Source organism: Choloepus didactylus, chromosome 2 (assembly GCF_015220235.1).
Source record: "Choloepus didactylus isolate mChoDid1 chromosome 2, mChoDid1.pri, whole genome shotgun sequence".
NCBI lineage: Eukaryota > Metazoa > Chordata > Mammalia > Pilosa > Megalonychidae > Choloepus > Choloepus didactylus.
In genome coordinates, this window is record NC_051308.1 from 18,071,163 (window position 1) to 18,091,971 (window position 20,809).

General features: G+C 40.9%; 1 protein-coding gene and 1 pseudogene across 1 annotated transcript in view; both read left to right on the top strand.

The window, feature by feature from the left end:
* KCNK1 (potassium two pore domain channel subfamily K member 1) overlaps positions 1-20,809 on the top strand; it is a 48,313-nt gene that overhangs the window by 1,220 nt on the left and 26,284 nt on the right. The window lies entirely within an intron of this gene.
* Positions 15,329-15,979, top strand: LOC119526824 (annotated as a pseudogene).

Consider the following 20,809-nt stretch of genomic DNA (forward strand, 5'->3'; position numbering starts at 1 on the left):
CCTTGGAGATGGTTTAGGGGATAGCCGAGTGACATCACTCTGTACTCTTCGCAGGTGACCTCTGAACGGACAGGAGTTGGAGGAGGGATGTGGGAGAAGGAAGGGAGCATCCAGTTGCCTATGATCTGGCAAAATGGGGGCACCTCTGATTCAGCAGTTCTCTCAACTTTGGGTGTGCGAGGTTGCCCTTAAACTTTGAAGCGCCACTTCCCCGCACTGCACAACCGGCCCGACGCTCACCCGTGAAGGAGCGCTCCAGGTGAAGCTTGAGGTCTGGGATATGCCCCGGAGCACTGTCACAGTGCTAGATTAGATCAGTGAAGAGAGTGTAAATCGGTATTCAGACTCTGGAAGGAATCCTAAAGATTGTCCATTGTAGTCCCTTCCATTCATCCATGAGGTCGAATCCTTGCACAAATAATCTGTCGTGGCGTGGTAGAAGGTCACATACTTCGCAGTTATCCGTGTAGTGCCTGAATCTGGGCCTTGTGATTTACCTGCGAGGAACCTCTTGTTTTGCCCCCCTCACCTTCCCCATCCCGGGTGGGTACAGGTGAATCACCATCCCCTTTGCGTGACACTTCCTTCATCCCCAATCCGCTTCACTTCCCAGGGTTTATTTGTTTATAATCCCCTTTGGGTTAAACCCAGTTGATTGTTTTAGTAATTACTTGGTAATAAGTAATATCCTCCACTATCCTCGTAGAACATGTAAAACAATCTGTTCAGAAGTCTGAAGTGAATTGCTAAATGAATATAAGTTTACCCTGAAATACAAGTAGAATTCCAGCTTGTATTGTGATATCTTAAAACTATGTTAAATGTAGTCCTAAACAAGACAGACGTGTTATCTCACTTTCCTAAGCTCCTTTGCCAACACCACTATTTGTATTTTTATTTTGCTTACTGCTTCCATCTTGTTTACCTAATGCTGTTCCTCAGATCACTTGGAAGTCACCGTGCCTTTCCTTTTGGGTCTGTTTATGCTAAATTGAGAATCATCCTTTCTCTGCAGAAGTATTTCCACTGTGCTACAGAATGTCTACAACTGGGTCACAGGGTTGGGTAAACATTTTGAAGATAGTATGATATCTTTTAGTACTTTCCTTATAAGGACATTTTGAAGATAGAACAAGAATGAGAACAGTGTTGTGAGAAAAGAACTGGGAAACAGTTTCTGTTTTTGCGAAATCAGTTTGTTTCCCCTGGGTGGGATTTCACATCATTGAAGCTCATTTATAATCTCAACATCTTATGTACCTAATTAAATTCTCCAAACCTTGAATAGACCAGTATTTCCCAGATTCCTTCCCCTCCCTTTTTTTTTTAATTAGGAAAAAATGAAGTTCTTTTATAAAAGGAGTAGGGATAGATGTCTTTTTATTGGTATTCAGATTGTATTGTGGTTTCTAAGAAAGTCTGTATTTCTGCAAACAAGAGTTCATTTAGGAAACCAGTGCAAGAGGCACTTAAGGACAAATTAAATGGAAAAGGTGGCAAATTAGCAAATCAATGAACTCTTGTTATATGAATAAACCTATTCTAAACCAAGGATACTCTCCTACTGATTTTGTACTGACCCATTATCTGACCCATTTGAGTTTCCTTATGGTATCAAAACACTGGTTTTATGGCAGAGGACTAGATAATTTTTAAAGTAAAGCCTGTATCCTCATTACTAGAAAAATATTTTCTGGAGAAGTATCAGACAACTCAGATGAATTGGAATTGTGGTTTAGGCTTCTCCTTCAGGTGGATATTAGACATGTTATACCTTTTTCTCCCCCACTCTTCCAGCACTGTTGATGGCGTATCACTGAGATAATTGTCACCCAGTCAGTACGGTCAGTCCTGGCTTGTTCAGAATGGGACCCATGGGTATAGTCATCCCTTGTAAGACAGAAACATGAAAGTCTTTGTATCAAAGTATTCTCACCCCAGAAAGTACAAACTTCCATTTGTGGAAGGAACTGGGTGAAGTCTTCATGGTCTTTCTGGGTGAGGTCTTAGGCTGGTATTTCAGCAATGTTCTTTCCATTCTCTGCTTTGCCAAGGACTCCATTAGTAATTTCCACTAAGCAGTTTAACATCTCTGTACCGCCCCTTGATTAAAACAGATACAGCAACATCTGTATAGGAATCATATAAGAATGAATGAGTGCAAAACACTTTGGAGCTTTACAGAGGGAAGGGCTATGTAAATAAAAGCAGCTATTATAGAACACAGTATTTCCCACATACTTTTGTACTGTGACTTTTTTGTTTAAAGCATTGAGGAAATGATGTCTTGGGGGATAAGAATTTTCATTAAAGTTATCTTTAGTAGCCATCTAAAGCTTTGAGTAGTCTTGTTCTTTGTTGAGAGACAGATTGTGATATCAATTTGCTGTTAAGTTTGCTTCTTTAATCTTCCTAAGCAAGGGCACATTATGAGGTTGAATGTTTGGTAAAAATACAGTTTCTGTATTCATATAAATATATAAACTGTCACTAACCTTTGCTACTTTATAAATGTCCTGTGCTATCTGTTAACCTGGGATCCACATGACAGCTTTGTCTCTTTTTTTCGTTTGTAGCCATGGTGCCTACTTAGTATGCTGCTTTGTCCCTGTTTATGAAGAGATGTTTTAAAACTCTTATTTAAAATGTCAAGTAAAGGAACTTAATTGTGTTTGTTTTACGGTAGCCTTTGATTTAGTCAGGTGGGGAATTATTACAGCATTGGGAGCTTTGAATAAGAGAAGGAGGGAAAAAGTAATGGGGGGATGCTCAATTGACCCTTAGTTTCAGATTGTTTTTAGGAGGAGAAATATCTTATTCATCATCAACAAATATTTATTGAACCTTTAGAACAGAAGTGGGCAAACTCAGACTCCTGGGGCAAATCCCACTCACCACCTATATCTGTATGATCCTGGGCTAAAAGAATGGTTTTTACCTTTTCAAAGGTTTAAAAAAAAAAAAAATCTAAAGGAAAATAATATTTCCCAATGCATTAAAGTTTTATGAAATTCATGTCAGGGTCTGTAAATAAAGTTGTATTGGCACATGGCCACACCCATTCATTCATTAGTCATCTCTGGCTGCTTTCATGTTGGAAGGCCCAAGTTGAGAAGTTGCCCCAGAGACTGTATGGCCCACAAAACCTAGGAAAAGTTTGCTGACCTGTGCTTTAGATTAATACTTGGAGGAAGCTCTAAGTCAGAATAATTCTGAATGCTTTCCTTTACTTTGAAAAAGTAAAATTTATCTTCTCAGACTATTTTGTGCTGCTGTCTTAAATGAATGCTCTAACATTTAAATTATGCCCCCCCCCCCCAATAAAGGATTATTTTTATAGGCTGTCGCTAGTTTGGGGTCCAATTTATGATGCTTTAAAAAAAAAAAAAAACAATGAGAAAGCTACAACACAGCACACTGTGGTAAATACTATATTATGTCTATGACAGAAATGAGAACAAGAGAGAAATTTCTACCAAGAACAAATAAACTCTAAGCAGCCAGGAAATTCCATACACTAAAGTTTATGCTTTATTCATATGAGGGCCCACAGTCTCTATTTTGGGCCTTTATATTGAGTTCTAACAAATTTAGTGATGTGGTTTTTGAGCCCATGGCAGATTAAAGAGGGAAAAGCACAGCTACAGGCAAACATAAGCAACAGGTCATGAAAAGACAAATAATTTTAAGACAGAAAATAATGTTATTAAAAAAAACAAACTCACATTTTTGGAACACTTTGCATGTGCCAGACAGTATTTACATGTATTATCTTCCTCGTATCACAAGAAACAAATGAGATATAGGTATTGTTATCCTTATCTTACTGAAGGTGAAACTGAAGTTTAGGTTGAATGATTTCTCTCCCTAGGTCACAAAGCTAGAAATGACAAGTTCTTGATTTGATCCCCCTGGATATGTCTGAATTAAGAGCCTGAGCTTTGCATGGTGTCTGGGTAATTTTTTTTTTAATTGGAAAACAGAACGAAAAAACAAATATAGGGGCTCAAGAAACAAACTTTTTTTTTTAGCTCTCTGTATACTTTATTTTCATTACATCACCTTGGAAAGAACCTGTCCCTATACAGTTCTGATGACTTTCAAAGAAACAAACTTTTAAGTCATTAACTTTGCAACAAACAATTTCATATACCTGAATAGGACACCATTGTTTTAGAACACCATATAGTAATTGATACCTTTGAATCATTAAGAAAAATAGTTCTGCCTGCTTCAGTTTAAGAATGCAGGGAAATGTATAATAAATTCTAAAATTATTTCTACCCATAATGGTCAGAGAGAGCAGATATTTAGTGTTTAAATGTGTAATGTATAAAACATGTCAGGCCTTTAGTATTTGAAGTTTGTTTTCCAAAACTATAAATTTGCTGTTATCTATGCCTATTTTATAGCACCTGGAACATTCTGTTACTGTTATAAATGAAAGAAATGGTGTCTTTGCTTTTATGGCATAGCTATAAATTTTTGTCAGGAATCAACTATTCAATTGTTCCACCAATCTAATGGGGAAATCTGGTTCCTTTTTAGGTTAGGTTGTTTTATGGCCCTGCTCATTGGACTGTGATGTGTGGGAGAGTTTCTGTTGTTCACAGAGTAGACAGTTGAAGCCCATGAGGGGGAAGCATGTGAAATTGCCAACACTCAAATTTGTTTTGACCCCATTTATACCAACCTTGAAGTGTGTTGAACCATATGAAATTGCCCTTTTTATGGGTCAAAACAACAACAGCAAAAAAAAAATGCTATTTTTGTGTGGTCAACAGATTACATGTTAGAAATAAGAGTTGAGAGGCTCTAATTCTATTGCTCCTTCCTTAATGCATAGGCTGCTCTGTGACCCCGAGTGAGGGTACTTGATGCCTTGATGCCTCACTCCCCCTTCCACTCTGTTTTATTGGAGCCTCTTAAGCTTTATTCTAACCCTGGTTTCCTTGTTTGGTCGGCAACACAGTCTGAAGGCTGAAGGCGATTTCTAGTCCAGATAAACACTGAGGAGGGTAGGAAGCACCACTAGGAAGGGAAAGCTGCCAGGACCCCAGGAAAAAGTGCCACCCAGGGCCATGCTGAGCCTGGCCAGCCTAGCAATGGGGGCCACTTAGAAGCAGGTTTTACACACAGTTCCCATGCGCCTCCCCCCATCTCTTATGGATCTTTGTCCCAGCAGAGTTAGCTTTCTACCTGCTGGTTCCCATAGCACCTTTGCAACCCTAGCACTCCATAAGTCCTCAATAAGTGCAATTTAAGGCACATTTCTTAACATCTTGGAGTGTGACCTTTTCTGTAAAATGAAGAAGGTTCCAAAGGTGTTATTTTTTTCAAGAGACTTAAGATGCAATTGTACGGTCTTGATAAATTGTCAAATGACTTTTAAGGTTATTCATATAAAAGCAATTATATATGAGTACCTCGTATATACTCAGTGCACCAGGTAAGGCCCCAGGTGAATGAGACGTGGCCCTTGCTCTCAAGTAGCCAGAATCTAAAGAGAGGAGACAGGCCTTCATTTCTAACAAGTAGATACCGAGCACTTATATTCACCAGGTACTGTTCTAGACACTTCCAGATATAGTAGTGGAAAAAGAAAAATTCTTGCCTTTCTGGATGTGTTGTCTAGTGGGGAGAGGGGAGAAATGCAGTCAACAAGATAACTGTGTAAAATGCATAGTATGTTGGAGGATGATAAGTACTGGAGAGAAAAATAAAGTAACAAAAGGAAATAGGGAGTATATGTTACTGTGTACTTGGCAGACGATGAGGGTGGGGAGGGGTGGTTTCCATGTTAGATAAGGTAGTCAAAGAAGGCCTTACTGCAAAGATGGTGTTTGAAGGAGATGGGGAGTGAATTATACGACTATCTGTGTTTCAGAACAAAGGCCCCATATTGGAGGCACAGCTGGGAAGCCATGGTGGCTGAAGCTGTGTATAAAGGGGGAGTGATGAGGTCAGAAAAGAAGAGTGGGGGCAGATTGCGTAGGGTGAGTTGTGGGCCATTGTAACAAGTTTGGCTTTTCTCTGAATGAGGTGGAAAGTGCTGCAGGATTTTGAGCAAAGGAATGATGTGTGATCTGACTGGTTGTCTTAAGTTCGCTCTGGCTGGTGAAGGAGGGCAAGGGTGGACCCAGAGGCTAACTAGGAGGTTACTGCAGGAACCCAGGTGAGGTATGTCGGTGCCTTAGTCCAGGGTGGTAGAAGTGGATATGTTTTGATAGTAGAACCAACAGGATTTGCTGATGGATTGAATGTGAGGTATGAGAAAAAGAGTAGCCAAGAATGACCCTGTGGTTTTTGGCATGAGCACTGGCAGAATGGAGGGAAGGCAATGGAAGGAGCCGGGTTTGGGTGGAGGATCTTGAGCTCATCTGGGGGCTTGTCGAACTCAAGGTTGAACTGGGCGGCGTCTACGGCCCTACTTACAGCATAAATAATAATGCCTTCCATTCGTACAGTATGTCATGATTTGAAGTTACACCATATACATCGATAAAGATTAATTCTGACTGCAAAGGTTGAAGAAGACTTGTGGGAGGTGATATTCTGAATTTGGCCTTGAAGGAGAAATAGAATGTCAATAAGTAGAGAAGAAAAAGATACTCCAGACTGACGGAAAAGCAAGCAAAGACCAAGAAGTATGAATTCTCTGGGCTGAGTTGCTGTTTGATGAATATATTTTATAATAGTTTGCTTACAGACTAAGAAAGAGTATATGAACTATGATATTGTTTTCAAACGTAACAGTATGTAAGACTGTGTAGAAAACAAAAAAAAAAAACAACTACAAATGACAGGATTTGCTTTATGTTAAATTTAATAACAGGATATTTAATGTTTGATATAATAATTCAACATAATATTCATATTATATATGTAGTCTAAAGAAAAACAATAAATAAATATCTTCAATACATTTTTTAGCAGATAGCTAACATTAAGAAAAGTTACCAGGAAATGAATATAGGCAATTTCTGTTTTTAGGAAGCAAATAAGATAGACATAGATTCTTTTTTGTTTTTTTGCACAAGGTATCTAAACATTTTACGAGTTATGTCAGTTTCAAATAAACACATTTAAACTTTGTAATAATGTAATAGATGGGAAAACTATCATTGCGATTCTCAGAGAAACACCTGAGTAGTTTTCATTTTTGCTGTATGTTTTTAAATTTGCTAATTTACTTTTTGAAATAAACCCATCAGTATAAATATTGCACCCTGCTAATCATTAATGATCTAAATATCCTGTTCTTTTTCTCAAATACTGCATTTTTGTTGTATCTTCAAATTCTGAATAGCAAGTGGGGAAGTGAAATGTTTTAAACTAGAATTAGAAGGTTAAAACATTCATGTAACTAAAATTCTTCAAATGTTTGAACATCCGTTACCAAGGCACTCAATTATTTAAAGACTGTGTTTAGGTGGATTAAGTTAAAGAAGCTGGAGGGGCTGTTTCACAGCTGCCTACATGCCAGACTGACTCACTTATTTGAAGACTCACAAATTTCTAGGCAAGAGAGAAAAGCCCCCACATCACTGCCTACCCACCACCCAATGTTCTGACACAGCCATCCCCCAAAAAATAGCATATCGCCCACAGGTCAGCCAAACAGATGTACCTTGCAGAGGGAAGTTGCTGATGTATGGTACAGTTATACACCCGCAAGCAGCAGGGAAGAAGTACATTCCAGATAAGCAATCTGACACCATCTTACTCTCTCCCACTACTGCAAAACATTGCATGTTTAAGAATCAAACCAAGATGGAAAGAAAACTAAAAAATTTAAAAATTTTAAAAAGGAACAGAAAGCAAACTTCTGCTAGTAGTTTATGGTTTGTGACATAAACTTAGATTTGATTTCATTAACTCCAGTTGAACATCTATTATTTGTTCACTAATTCTTTCCTCCGCCATTTCAGATCTGTTGTTGAGTCACTTTAGTGGTTTTTTTATTTCAGTTATTATACTTTTTAACTCCAGAATTTCCATTTGGTTCATTTTAAAAATTTCTATCTCTATTGATATTCTCTATTTGATGCTATATTATCATACCTTCCTTTGCTTCTTTTAATCAAGCTTTCCTTTAGTTCCGTGAACATGTTCATCATGGCTACTTTGAAATCTTTTCCTATTAAATCTCACTTCTAGTCACCTTTACAGGCATAACTGTTGCCTGGTTTTTTGGTTTTTTGTTTTTTCCAGCTTATGGATCATTCTTTCCTGTTTCTTTGCATGCCTCATAATTTTTTATTGGAAATTGGACATTTTAGGTAATATATTAGCAGAACTCTGGATATTAGTTCCCCTGCCTCCCCAAGGTTTGTTTTTGTCACTTGCTTGTTGTACAGTGATAGGATTAATTTAGTGAACTCCATTTCCCCTACACAGTGTTAAGTCTCTGAAGTGGCTGCTCAGGAAGGCAGTTTGGGGGATGCCTACAGAGGTACTGGTGGGCTCATTCCACCCTTTCCATGGCTAGTTGCAATTGTTTACAACAATGCCCTGGGGCATAAATTCCTCGAAAGACCAATCAATCAAATTGTGTCTCTTTGGAGGGAATCATTTCCCAAGTCAGATTTGATATTTGTTCTTATCCTAGGCTCCTCCTAGCCATCTTGTTTCTGGTTTTCTCTTGCAATCTAGTTAGCCGGCTCTAGGCTGTATCTTCATTAAAACTGTGAATATCCTCCTAATTTCCTTTGCCCCATCCTCTAATGGTTTTGAGAGAGCTCTTAGGTTTAAACTTCTCCATGCTCTGTTACAAATGAAATTGGTTGGGAAAAGACCAGGAACTGTCTGCTTATGGCCCATTTCTTCTCCTAGGCAAAAATCTCTGAGCCAGGGCTCTCGAGTTGGGGGTGAGGAAAATGGCAAGCTTCTGTCTGACTGACACCCCCGCTCTAGTTGCTGAGCACTTGGTGGGGTAGGGAGAATGGCCTGACTTCATCTTGCCTTGCCTCTCCTGGCATGGAACCACTGCCTCGGGAGCTGGGGGAAGGGCTTTTTGGGGCCCAGTATCCTCAGTCCCTCCCTAGGCAGAGCCTCAATTCCACAAATCCGGAACCACATGGCAGAAAGAAGCCCCTACTTCTCAGCGGCTTTCCCAGGACTTAGACTCAGTAACAGGAAGCTGGGGGCTGGATGAGAAACCCTGATGTCCCAGATGAAAGCCCTTTTGACTCAGAGCTGGGGGGTAGGGAGCCCTGTGTTGTTGGCTGCAGCAGTCTGGGGTGGAATCTTCACCTCTGCCTTGCTGAGCTGGGAGAGGGGAGGGTGGGAATGGGTCTTGGTTCACATACCACAGACTCTTGCCTTTCTTCCTGAATTTTTGTAGATTTTCTTAACTAGATGTTTCTTCATTTGCGCTTTGCCTTCAGGACCATTTCTAGAGGCTTTAAATGGTTGTTTTTAATGTTTTACTACTGTGTGACAGGTTAGCAGAACACAACACTGACATGCCAGAACTTGATCTCCCCAAACACTTATTATTTTAAAGGTAAACGCAGTGAGGCTAAAAAGACATATTTGGCACTGAAACTAGCCCATTGAGATTTACTCTTTCCCTTCACTCAAGACTTTATGTTTTGTGCACTAATTTTTGTTAGTCCTCTCCTGATGTGATGAGACTGTGTCCTGCTGATTGAGGTGTGGTGTTCTCCACGGACTTACTTCTGCCATCCTGGTCTGTCCTGGTCACTAGTCCAATCTCTTGCACACAAGGGACAGTAGCATCTCAGAGCAGTGTTCCCTCATAATCATCGGCAAGGATGCCTTTTTCCATCGCAAACTCAACGGAAGGAGTTGATATCAGTGAGACTGTCATCAGTGATCTCAGACTGAATTAATATTATATTAAGTTAAAAAGTACAGCTATGTTGGTTTGGGGCTATGGGCCCCAGAAAAACCTGGTTTTAAACTTAATCCATTCTTGTGGGTATGAACCCTTATAAATAAGACCTTTTGATGAGGTTACTTCAGTTGAGTGTGGCCAACTGAATCAGGATGGGTCTTAATCCTATTACTGGAGGCCTTATAGGGAGGGTCACAGAGGGAGAAAGCCAAGAGTAGCAGCATAGAAGAGAAGGGAAAGGCCAGGAGAGGCTGCCTTTGTATTGCCATTTGACAGAAAAGCCAAGGACAAAGGATCACTGGCAGCCAGCCCCTGAATGCCACAGGCTCCTGGTAGAAAGCATTGCCTTGATGATGCCTTGAAGCAGAGTTTAGTTAGGCCTAACTCTTTATGTTTCTGTTTAATGATCAAATTTTAAGTGCAAATATTATCAGCTCAAAAGTAGAGCTTGTGCTCTGATACCTTGAAGAGAGAGTAAACTGTAGGTGAGCTTACCATTAATTTGATTGAGTTTCTCCTTGCTTATATATACGATGGTTTTAAAAGCTACTTTCCCTTTTATCTACAAGTGCAGTGAAGTCACTCACACTGATCTCTTCTGTTTTTCATGTCTGAAGAGGTGGCATGTGTTGAGGTACACAGTGAGACAATTATTTGTTTTCCAGTTTTTCCTGCCTCCACTCATTTCCTCATCTGTGAAATGAGGCTGGATGAGAATATAGCTATGTGTTCCTAAAGAAACATCTTTACTGTTCTAACACATTAAGCTCATTTCTGTGTTCCCATTAAATGCTGATAGGTTCTGCTTTTTCCCAAGCAAGTAATTCTCTATTTCCCATTAAATGCAGAGGTAAGAGGGAGTTGTATCCAGAAACTTCAGCAACGGAGACTGTTTTCTGAGCTTGGGCCCCTTTGGCAGAGATACCACTGTGCTAGTCCCTGCAGAGATATCGCAGCTCAGCCTGGTCATAGACGTGGAAGCCACCTGGAACATCCAGCAGCACAAACCAGACAGCGTCTGCCCAAGAAGCCATGGCACCTTGTACCCTCTCATGCTTTGCCTCCACATGCATGCTGCCATGTTTGTTGGAAAAGGAAAACATTGCCTTGCCTTTTTGCCAAATGGGAATGTGACATTTGGCTAAATTGCCTCTTAACTTGGGTTAATTGTATGCTCTGCCTCCTCGGCCCAGGGAATTCTCTCACTTTATTCCCCTGAGGTTTGCTGCCTAAATTAATGATTTTTTCTGATACTATGTGCTGTAATACTTTTAAGAGAGACTATGTAGGGAGCTCACCGTTAATGTTTATTATCTATGTATCTGCATGAATTCATTTTTACATCGACATGGTTGCCTGTTTTCTACTTATTTTTATCCTAATACTATCAGCTCTAATTTGAAGTTTTGATACACAAACAACCAAATTGTGTAATTATATCAAGGAGACTGTGTTAGTAAGTTTGATCCAGGAGGATGGTCACTTAATGGACTCAGGGTCCATGTTTTTCATAACCCTACCAATACTGGATTTTAGCTCGTTCTTTAAATGCTGCCAGCACTCCCTATTCATATCCAGTGTAGCGATCATCTATAGCATCTAAATGTAGGTACTGCCCCTGGCTATCTGGTCAACAGTTTGTGCCCTAGTTGCCCCCTTGGACTTCATAAAGGGATCTGATTCAATAATACCAAAAATTACTACTGCTTGCTGCTGACCACACACTGTGATCCACACATACTGTATCTGGATTCTCTGTCCCTCACCTAATTGGGGGCTTCTGCTGTCCATATGCTGGTTTTGGAGATGTTGCTACTCTCTTGCTGATTTATCTTAGAATTTGTGCCTCCTTTCAGAAGGAGCCCAGTGCAGAATTTCCTGACCTCAACTTTGCTTTCTTTGTCCTCTAGTTTTCTTCCTTATCAGGTTCATTTGCAGTTCAGCACTCAGAACTCAGTTTTTGGGAGCTTCCAATCTCTCTTAAGCATTCTTTCCGTCTAAAGATGTTAGCCAGGAGATCAAGCATATCTATTTGCAGACATCTTCTGAAATCTGTCTTCCTAGTGCCTAATGTCTGCCTGTAGCTCTGTGCCAGAGCTTTTCCCTTGGCTCTTAGAAAAGCTAGGTTGGTTACCATTAACTGTATGTCATTTCAATGAAAACTATAATTAATTGTTAATGAGTGAATCATATGAAAATGACAGTGAAATCCTGGAGAAACATGGAGTGGACAAGAGGATAAAAGCAATACTGGTTCATTTCATGGCACTTAGAAATCTATTTCATTTTAGATGGAAGGTGAAAAAGGACTTAACCATTTGCTTCCTTCTGACAAATATGAAATAGTAAAAGTATATTTTTTAAAAAAATTAGCTTTTTAAGAAGAAAGCTCCAGTACAGTGTGCATTATTGGGTTCTTCCCAGGTTATTTTGATCTAGGTCAGCACATGGAAATAAGCTAGATTGACATAATATATATGAGAAATTGTTGATAGTCCAATAAACTTAATGTTTGTTTTTCAAGAAATACTTAAGTGTTCCTGAAAATATTTAAGCATCCACTAGATGCCGTACATTTAGTGACTTTAACTTCTATTAAGTGCCTTAGGTTTTTCTTCGATAGCAGGGTTCACTAGGAAACCTCTACTGTTGCTAATGATCATGTACTTAAGCTTCCCTAAAATCACTTCATGCACAGCTGAGAGAAGATCCAGATCCTCTCTTGGGGATAGACAGATGCCTGATTAAGTTTTTTAGTTTGCCAGTATGTTCAAGTGTCTGGGCTGTCCTGCTGAGGTGTGAGTATAAAGTGGTCATTTTGAACAGAAAGAACACTTTATCAAAGGAAAAACTGTTTTTTTTTTCCAAAGCTAAATTGATATAACCCTCGTCCATACTAAAGGCCTCTACCCTTGGTCCAACACACCCAAAAGAAGGATGAATGTTTAAATATACGGAGTTCTCTGGTTCACCTATTCCTTGTTTGGGCCAATTCTTTAAAATGTAATTCTTACAGTTGTCATAGTAGGCAAATACCCATATATTTCTTCCCTTTTCAGGGACCACTTTAATATTTTATTAATAGCAGTTGTCAATTTGTGAATGAAAAAATAATAATCTTTTCCATATAAATGTTTCGTGTTCATACCTGCTTGGATGGGAGTATCCCTGAGGGTATATTCACCCCAGCATAGCTCAAGAAATAAGGACACTTAATTGTAAATTATAAGCCAAATTTGGTGTTCACTCAGCCCACAAAGGTCTCTGTTAGGCTTGAAATATGGAAATAAATAGAACAGATACCCAAACAAGTTGCCCAAAGAGAACTTGGGAGTCCTAATCTCCAAGATCATCACATGTTTGTTGCATTTCATGATTTTGAATGGTTGAATAAAAATGGAAGGTTTAAGGCAGTAGGACATCACAGCTGCATGGTTTTTATTTGAAATTGCAACACTTCTTCATGTATGATCTGGTTAGTAACATATTAATAAACCACCAAAATCAGTAACTTGGGTTTTTGTCAAAGATTAAACTATGGATTTTCTTCTGCCAAGTGCAGTTCATTCATTGACTCACTCACTCATTTATTCATGCATGCATAAAATATCTTTTGGGCGCCTGCCATGTGCCAGGCACTTTTTTAGGTGCTGAGGAACATCAGGGAACGACATAGATCAAAATTCTTGCCTTGGAGTATGCATTCTAGAAGGGGAGAATGACAATAATCAATATAGATAAATAAAGATATTTTGCATAAAATAAGTGCTAAGGAAAAACAAAGAAGGGAAGGGCAATATAAGGTTTGTTTTGAGGGAATGTTGCTATTTTAAACAAGGTGGGTTGGGTAGGCATCTGTGAGTAGCTGACTTTTGAATAAAGAACTGGAGGTAAGTAAACCAGCCATATAATTAATCAAGGAAAGAACATTCCTGGCAGAGGAGATAGCAAGTGCAAAGGCCCTCTGTCGGGAAGATGCCTGGTGTGTTCCAGCCACAGTAGGAGGCCCTTGTGGCCAGAGCTGAATAAGCAGTGGGGAGTTGTAGCAGATAGGGTCAGAGAGATGAGGAGTCAGATCTTATAGATCAGATGGGCCATAATAAGGACATTAGGCAAAGCAGAGGAGTAACATGATCTGAGTTGTTTGAGCAGTCACTGTAGCTGCTATTCGGGGAATAGATTATAGGAGGGCTGGAGCAGAACCATGAGACCAGTTGAGAAGCTAGTGGCTTGGATCACAGTGGTAGAAGTCGGGCATAGGGAGAATTGTTGGATTCTGGATATAGTTTAATGGTAGAGCCAGCAGGATATGCTGATGGAGTGGGTGTGGGTGACAGTGAGAGAACAAGAAGAGACAAGAATGACAGTAGAGTTCTGGGCTGGAGCAACAAAAAGATGGAGGTCCCAACTCCAGTAGAAGCATATCAAAGAGCTCTCGTGTAGATGACTTTTAAGTTTGAGATACCTCTGTGAAGGCTAAGTGGAGACACCGCGTAGGGAGTCAGAGGTTCTCCAACATTTGGAGGTTAGAAAGAGCAGGAATCAGATGAGAAGACCGAGGAGTGATTGGTAATGTAGTAGAAAAACCAGATGATTACTGGGGCCTGGTGGTCAAGAGATCAGGTGATAGACATTGTGGTGCTTTGGAGGTATGTACCCCAGAAAAACATGTTCTTAAACTTAATCCATTCCTGTGGACCTTTTGATGAGGTTACTTCATTGAAGGTGTGGCCTGATTCAATTCAGGATGGATCTTAATCCTATTGCAGGAGTCCTTTATAAGCAGAATGAAATTCAGACGGAGAAAGAGAAAGCCAAAGGAAGCAAGAAGCTGAAGGTCAGTTAAACTTGGAAGGGAAAGGAGAGGCTAGGAGAGGCCACCATGTGCACTGCCATGTGACAGTGGAGCCCAGGACCAAGGAGCACCAGCAGCCAGTCACAGAATGCCAGTGTTTAGGAAGAAAGCATTGCCTTGATGACACTTTGATTTGGACTGTTTCCCAGCCTCAGAACCGTGAGCTAATAAATTCCCATTATTTAAGCTAGCCCACTGCATGCTATTTGCTTGAGCAACTAAGGAAACTCAAGCAAAATTGTTTCTTGGGGGGGGGGGGTGTCAGATACCACTGATGAGTAAGGTGGAGACAGAGAATTGACCCTCAGAATTAGCAGCGCCAAGGTCAGTGAATTAGTGGGGGGCAAAAGCCCAATCTGAGCTCGATTCAAAAGAAAATGAGAGTGAGGTCGCGGGCTCGGTGGCTGGGCAGCGTGGCGGGAGCGCGGGCTGCGGAGAGGCGGGCGGGCGGGCCGGGCTGGGCCAGCGGAGCGCGGCGGCGGGAAGGCGGCGGTGGACGCGGGCGGCCTCGCGACGCAGCTCCGCATGGAGCCGGCTTCCGCATTGCTCGCCCTCGCCGAGTCTCCGGCCCGTACGCGCTGCTCTCCAAGGCCCAGGCTGCCGCGGCGGGCCGTTCTTGAAATCATGAATCCTGTTTATAGCCCTGGATCTTCTGGGGTTCCCTGTGCAAATGCCAAAGGAATTGGTTATCCAGCTGGTTTCCCCATGGGCTACGCAGCAGCAGCTCCTGCCTATTCTCCTAACATGTACCCGGGAGCAAACCCTACCTCCCAGACAGGTTACACTCCTGGTACACCTTACTAAGTGTCCTGCTCCGCCACCAGTGGGGCGATGCCACTGTACTACTCCTCCCCAAACCCCTACCAGACTGCCGTGTACCCTGTGCGAAGTGCCTACCCTCAGCAGAGCCCGTATACTCAGCAAGGCACGTACTATACACAGCGCCTGTGTGCAGCGCCCCGGCATGTCATCCACCACAGCACGGTGGTGCAGCCCAACGGCATGCCGGCTATGGTGTACCCTGTGCCCATTTCCCCGCCCAGGGGCAACGGGGTCACCGTGGGCGTGGTGGCCGGGACCACCATGGCCATATCAGCAGGCACTCTGCTGACTGCTCAGTCCCCAACTCCTGTCGCCCCCCACCTGGTAACCATGCCACATACCGAGCCCCAGGAACACCCACCTACAGCTACGTGCCCCACCCCTCCAGCCCCCCAGTGGCGATCACTCGGCAAAGGTCTGAGGATGGAGCTGTGCAGTAACATCACAGAGGTTTCACAGCTCGTGCTGCAGGCCTTGCGCCTCCAACCAGGACTCTTCTCAATGCTCTCTACACTTAGCTAAACACCATGACTTTCTGGCCCAGCAGGCCCAGCAGGCCCAGCACTGGTACTCTTCAGCTAACTCTCTGGGTTGGTCTTACAGCAAAGCCTGTTTTGTGTGGATTTTTGCCTGCAACTTTTTAGCTAAATGTAATGATAAAAAGGGAATATTAATCTATTCTGAGTCATATCTAGTTCAATGCATGTTTTAAAAAAAAATACAAAAACAAAGCTTGCTCAGTCTACCTGCAGTGACTGATGCAAAACCATCATATGCAAAATCCAAAGGAATGGAAAAGTATTTTACAACTTGTATCACTAATGCACTGTTGTAATGTATGCAAAGTCTTAAAGTTAAAAAAAAAAAAAAGAAAATGAGAAGAGAGGAATTGAAGGATGGGGGCAGATATTGGTTTCTAAGGGTTTTGCAGCAAGGGGGAATAGGGAAATGGAAGATTGAGAGAGGTTTGGGGTTTTTGTTTTGTTTTGGGGGCTTTTTGTTTTTTTAAGATGCAAGAATGACAGTGATAATTATGGACAGAAGACAGTTCACTTGGGCTGTGTCCTCCCGTGGGTGAGGGGGATGAGATCTCAGGCATGACTGGAGAGCTAGCCTTAAACTCGGGGGAAAAGGCCCAGATTGTTTTCACAGATGCAGGTAGGTGGGGAGATGTGTTGGTGGGTCCTTGTGGATGTTCTTGTCTGTAGGCTTCAGTTTTCTCAGTGAAATGCAAATGTAAGGAAAATTTTAAACAAAAGAACATTTTAAAATGTTCTTAACCAAATACTTGACCCAATTTTTTTCTCCCATCTCTGTTTTCATCATCATTTCTTTCAAGCTAGCCTCTTAGTTCCTTCAAATTAAAATTCCCACTTGGCAATGGATGTTTATCTTTTTTAAAAAGCAGAATTACCAAGCTTTTGATGGGTACCTTTCCTAACTTTGATGTTTTTCCAGGATATGACCAGTGATAGGATTTTTGTCTGTATAAAACCTGCAAAGCAGGAATTCTGCTTTTTGGTACAATGGAATAGTTAGATAGGTAATATAGCATTGGGAACCTCTGGATTAAAAGTAAATCTAGTTCAATCATTTTAGGATCAAGAAACTCATTTCACACTTTAAATGGTTCTATTTATTGGACTGTAGTCAGAGATTAGACTCAACATTTAAAGCCTTTAAGACCAGCAGTTCTCAATGGGTGTGGGTGAGGTGAGGGCTATGTAGTCTGAATACTAAATATTATATTTTATATTTATAATTGATAGTGCAAATTACAGAAATTGATGATTGGCTGAATATTCTGGATTGTAGAAAATTGAAAAAGAGACAGGGATACCCCCTCTCCTGTTATTTATGCGAAGGGGCCATTGGTTTAAACAGTAACATTCGGCTTTGGATATTCGCCTCTGTTAGTTTACATGGTCTTAAATGGTGAAACAAAGCCAGATAAGTGTCTGATTTGAGAAGCTTGAGAGGCTTAAAAGGCTTCTCCAATCACCTTGACTGTGGCATGCTTGCCCTAAGCCAGTGAACTTCCCTGATGCTCCTTGCTGGTGTCATGCCCGGAGCTGTTTGATAGGAAAAGAAGAAAACTTGACTCATTTTGGTTAATTTTTAATAATCAATTCCCAAAAAAGAAAAAAATATATATAGTCAGCTCAAGAAATCAGGGTTTAGCAGAAGTGAGAATGTTTCCCTTTCCCAAACCGTTATTGGATTGAGGGACTGCAGAACAAACTGTCCTGCGGCAGGCGCAAGAGGCGGAGCCCCTGCCTGTCCTTTACTGCCCTAGTCGCCTATTGCACAGGTGCAGGGCTGCGGGGAACCAGATGGTGCCCAGCGGGACGTAGTGAACGTACCAGCTCTGCATCCGTGGGGTTGATGACTAACTGGAGCCATGCTCAGGAAAGAGTTCGTGCCAGAAAGTAATATATTTAGAAAGGCAGGAATTCACATGAGGAACTCGCTAAGCTTGTTCTGCCTTCATTTGGCTCTATGGGATACGTATGTGTGTTCACATAAATGCTGCAAACTTTGCCTGCAACGTCAGGGTTTGGGAAAATAAAAACTAAGCCTAGTGTTGACTATTCTAACCCAAATCTTCGGAAGGCTTCTTTGTATGTATGTGCACTGTATATTGGTGCACTTCATTAGGTCCTCACTGACCTAATGAAGGAGTGAGTATATACGGGACTTGAGTTTTTAAGCCATATGACCTTACATCAGGACCAAGTCCAAAGAAGAGGCGAGGATTGATTTCACACAGGTTTACCTCCCCCTTCTTTCCTTCTTTAGCACATTTTAAAAACAATTTGGCCCCTAATGATATGCTGTTTTGCTTTTTTTTGTTGTTGTTCTCTGCTTTTTCTTTCCATAATTGTATTTTTCATAAGACAGGAGCACAGATCTTGTCCTATGGAGCATCTGAAAGGGTTTCATACATAGTAGAAATGTCATAGAGACCTGAGCATCTGAACCAAAATATATTCCTTCTTGCTTTGAAGAAAGCTAAATGTGAAGGGGAGATTTTCAATTTTTATGTTGCTTTGTTGAATCCATCTCTCCCATGAGATATGTCTTCTCTTTCACCGTGAAATTTCATTTTCAAGTATCTGCCAAGGATATTTAAAATACAAAAACCTTAATGTCTGACAAAACGTTCAACATTCTTTGTGTATTTTTATCTAATAAGTGATCCTCTTTCCTATTAACTTCCGAGGGAAGGAGATGCTTTTTAATGCTGTATATCATATCCAGTTGACAGCAAGTAGCTGTCCAGTTTTCAAAAAAACAACCTCAAAGCAATCAGTTTTATGAACTTGGTGTTGTGGTTGTTTGCATGTTTGATTGGTTGGTTTGGCTTTTGTTCTCTTGACTGCTGCCCTGAAAACCCCTTCCTGAAAAGCAATACTTAATGCAGGCTCCTTCTTACACATACACCAGGTCGGAACTTACCTGAGTTTCAGGTAAGGCTCTGTGGGGTTCTTCCCGCTGCCTTGTTTTTGCTTTATGCTGCCTTGTTTTTGCTTTATGCAATTGCTTTCCAGGGGACTTGGAATGAATGGAAAACAGACTGATTAAAAATTGAGCACTAGGAGGTAACTGCTGTTTCTCCATTATTCTCATTTTTTAAATGAGGATTTGCAAAAGGGATAGTAAGCTTTCTCATCAAAAAGAGATCCAAGATGAGAATTCTCTTCTCCAAACCAGTGAGTGGAATCCCCCAAATTTGTGGAAAATAGTGAGAGAAAACCATATGATCCTGGTTTGAAACATTAAACATTTTTGGTAGCATGTGAATAAATTGGAAATATACTCCTCTGATAAAAATTAATTATTTTGCACCATGGATAGTTTCTAAGAGGTGTGGAAGCAGAAGTAGCAGTTGTGCAATATTGGTGTCAGGATGGGCTTCTGAGAATGATTTATTGCCAGGTGGGCAGGTAAAGTAAAAAAGGTGTAGTTGGAATTCTTATTGCTAAATTCTCAGGGTCTGTCAGGAAGCCTAACATTGCTTTTGACCTAGTGATTAGCTTGAATTCAGCAGACTCATTATATTTTAAATTTCATCTCCATTGAAAGATACAACAGGTTTGGAAGTAGTTAATTAGGTTAGATGTTAATAGCAAAATGAATTGACTTCAAAAGTTATTTTCTTATGTGAACTAATTTCCTCATGATGGAAATTGGGTAACACTTTACACATATATTTTTAATCTCTTAAGTAGGCACCCCATCAGTTGCTCCAGAAAAGATGGTTTGTCTGTCTTAGATCTATGTAAAAACCTCTTATTACTCTGCTTTTCATAGGCAATGCACAAGGGTGCTCAGCTTGGGGGGGTAGCTGATAAGCCCAAAACCAGCCTTGTCTAAACTGACACCTCTCTTAGAATCCTATGATTTTATCCTAGAAGGATCAATTTTAGAGACGAGTAATCTGAGGCATAGAATGTTCAGAAGTCTTGTGTAAGGCACTGTAGGTGGATCTGAGGCTGCTCCTTCCTGTTTTCCAGCTGTGGGAAGGTGGGGTAACCATGGGAGTATACAGCAGAACACAACACAGCAGACAAAAAGTGTTGCCTTCTGATATGTTGAGTCCTTCTTAAGTTTCCTAGGCCTTTATTAGCTTGCAGCCTGCAAGACACTGTGCTACGGGGTTTAGAGACAAGTTACAGTCCTAATAATCAAGCAGCTCACACCTTAGGGAAACATGTAAACTGATAGTTGTAATAGGAATGATTGTACCAGTTAAGATGGCTTTTAGCTGCAGTAAATGAAAGTTCTAATTTGTAGTGTCTTAAATTAATAGGGGACATAATTTTCCCCCCATTGTAAAAAGCCTGGCAATCATAGTCAATGGTGTTGGTGTAGCTGCTCAACACGGCAGGGCCCCGGATGGATCTTCTGTCTTCCTTGCTCCATGTCCTGTTTTGGCTTCTGTCCTCCTTAGTCCCTCAGTGTCCCAAGATGGCTGCTCAGCTCCAGGTGTTTTTGTTGGATGCCGAAGGCAGGAAGAAACGAAAGGTTTGCAAGAAACCAGTTTCCCTCCAGCAGATTTCCACTTCTATCTCATTAGCCAGTGTTATGTGCTATGCCGGTTTGAATACATTATGTCCCCCCAAAAAAAGCCATATTCTTTAATGCATTTTTGTAGGGACAGACATATTAGTGTTGATTAAGTTGGAACCTTTGGATTAGGTTGTGTCCATGAAGTTGTGACCCACCCAACTGTAGGTGATAACTCTGATTAGATAATTTCCATGGAG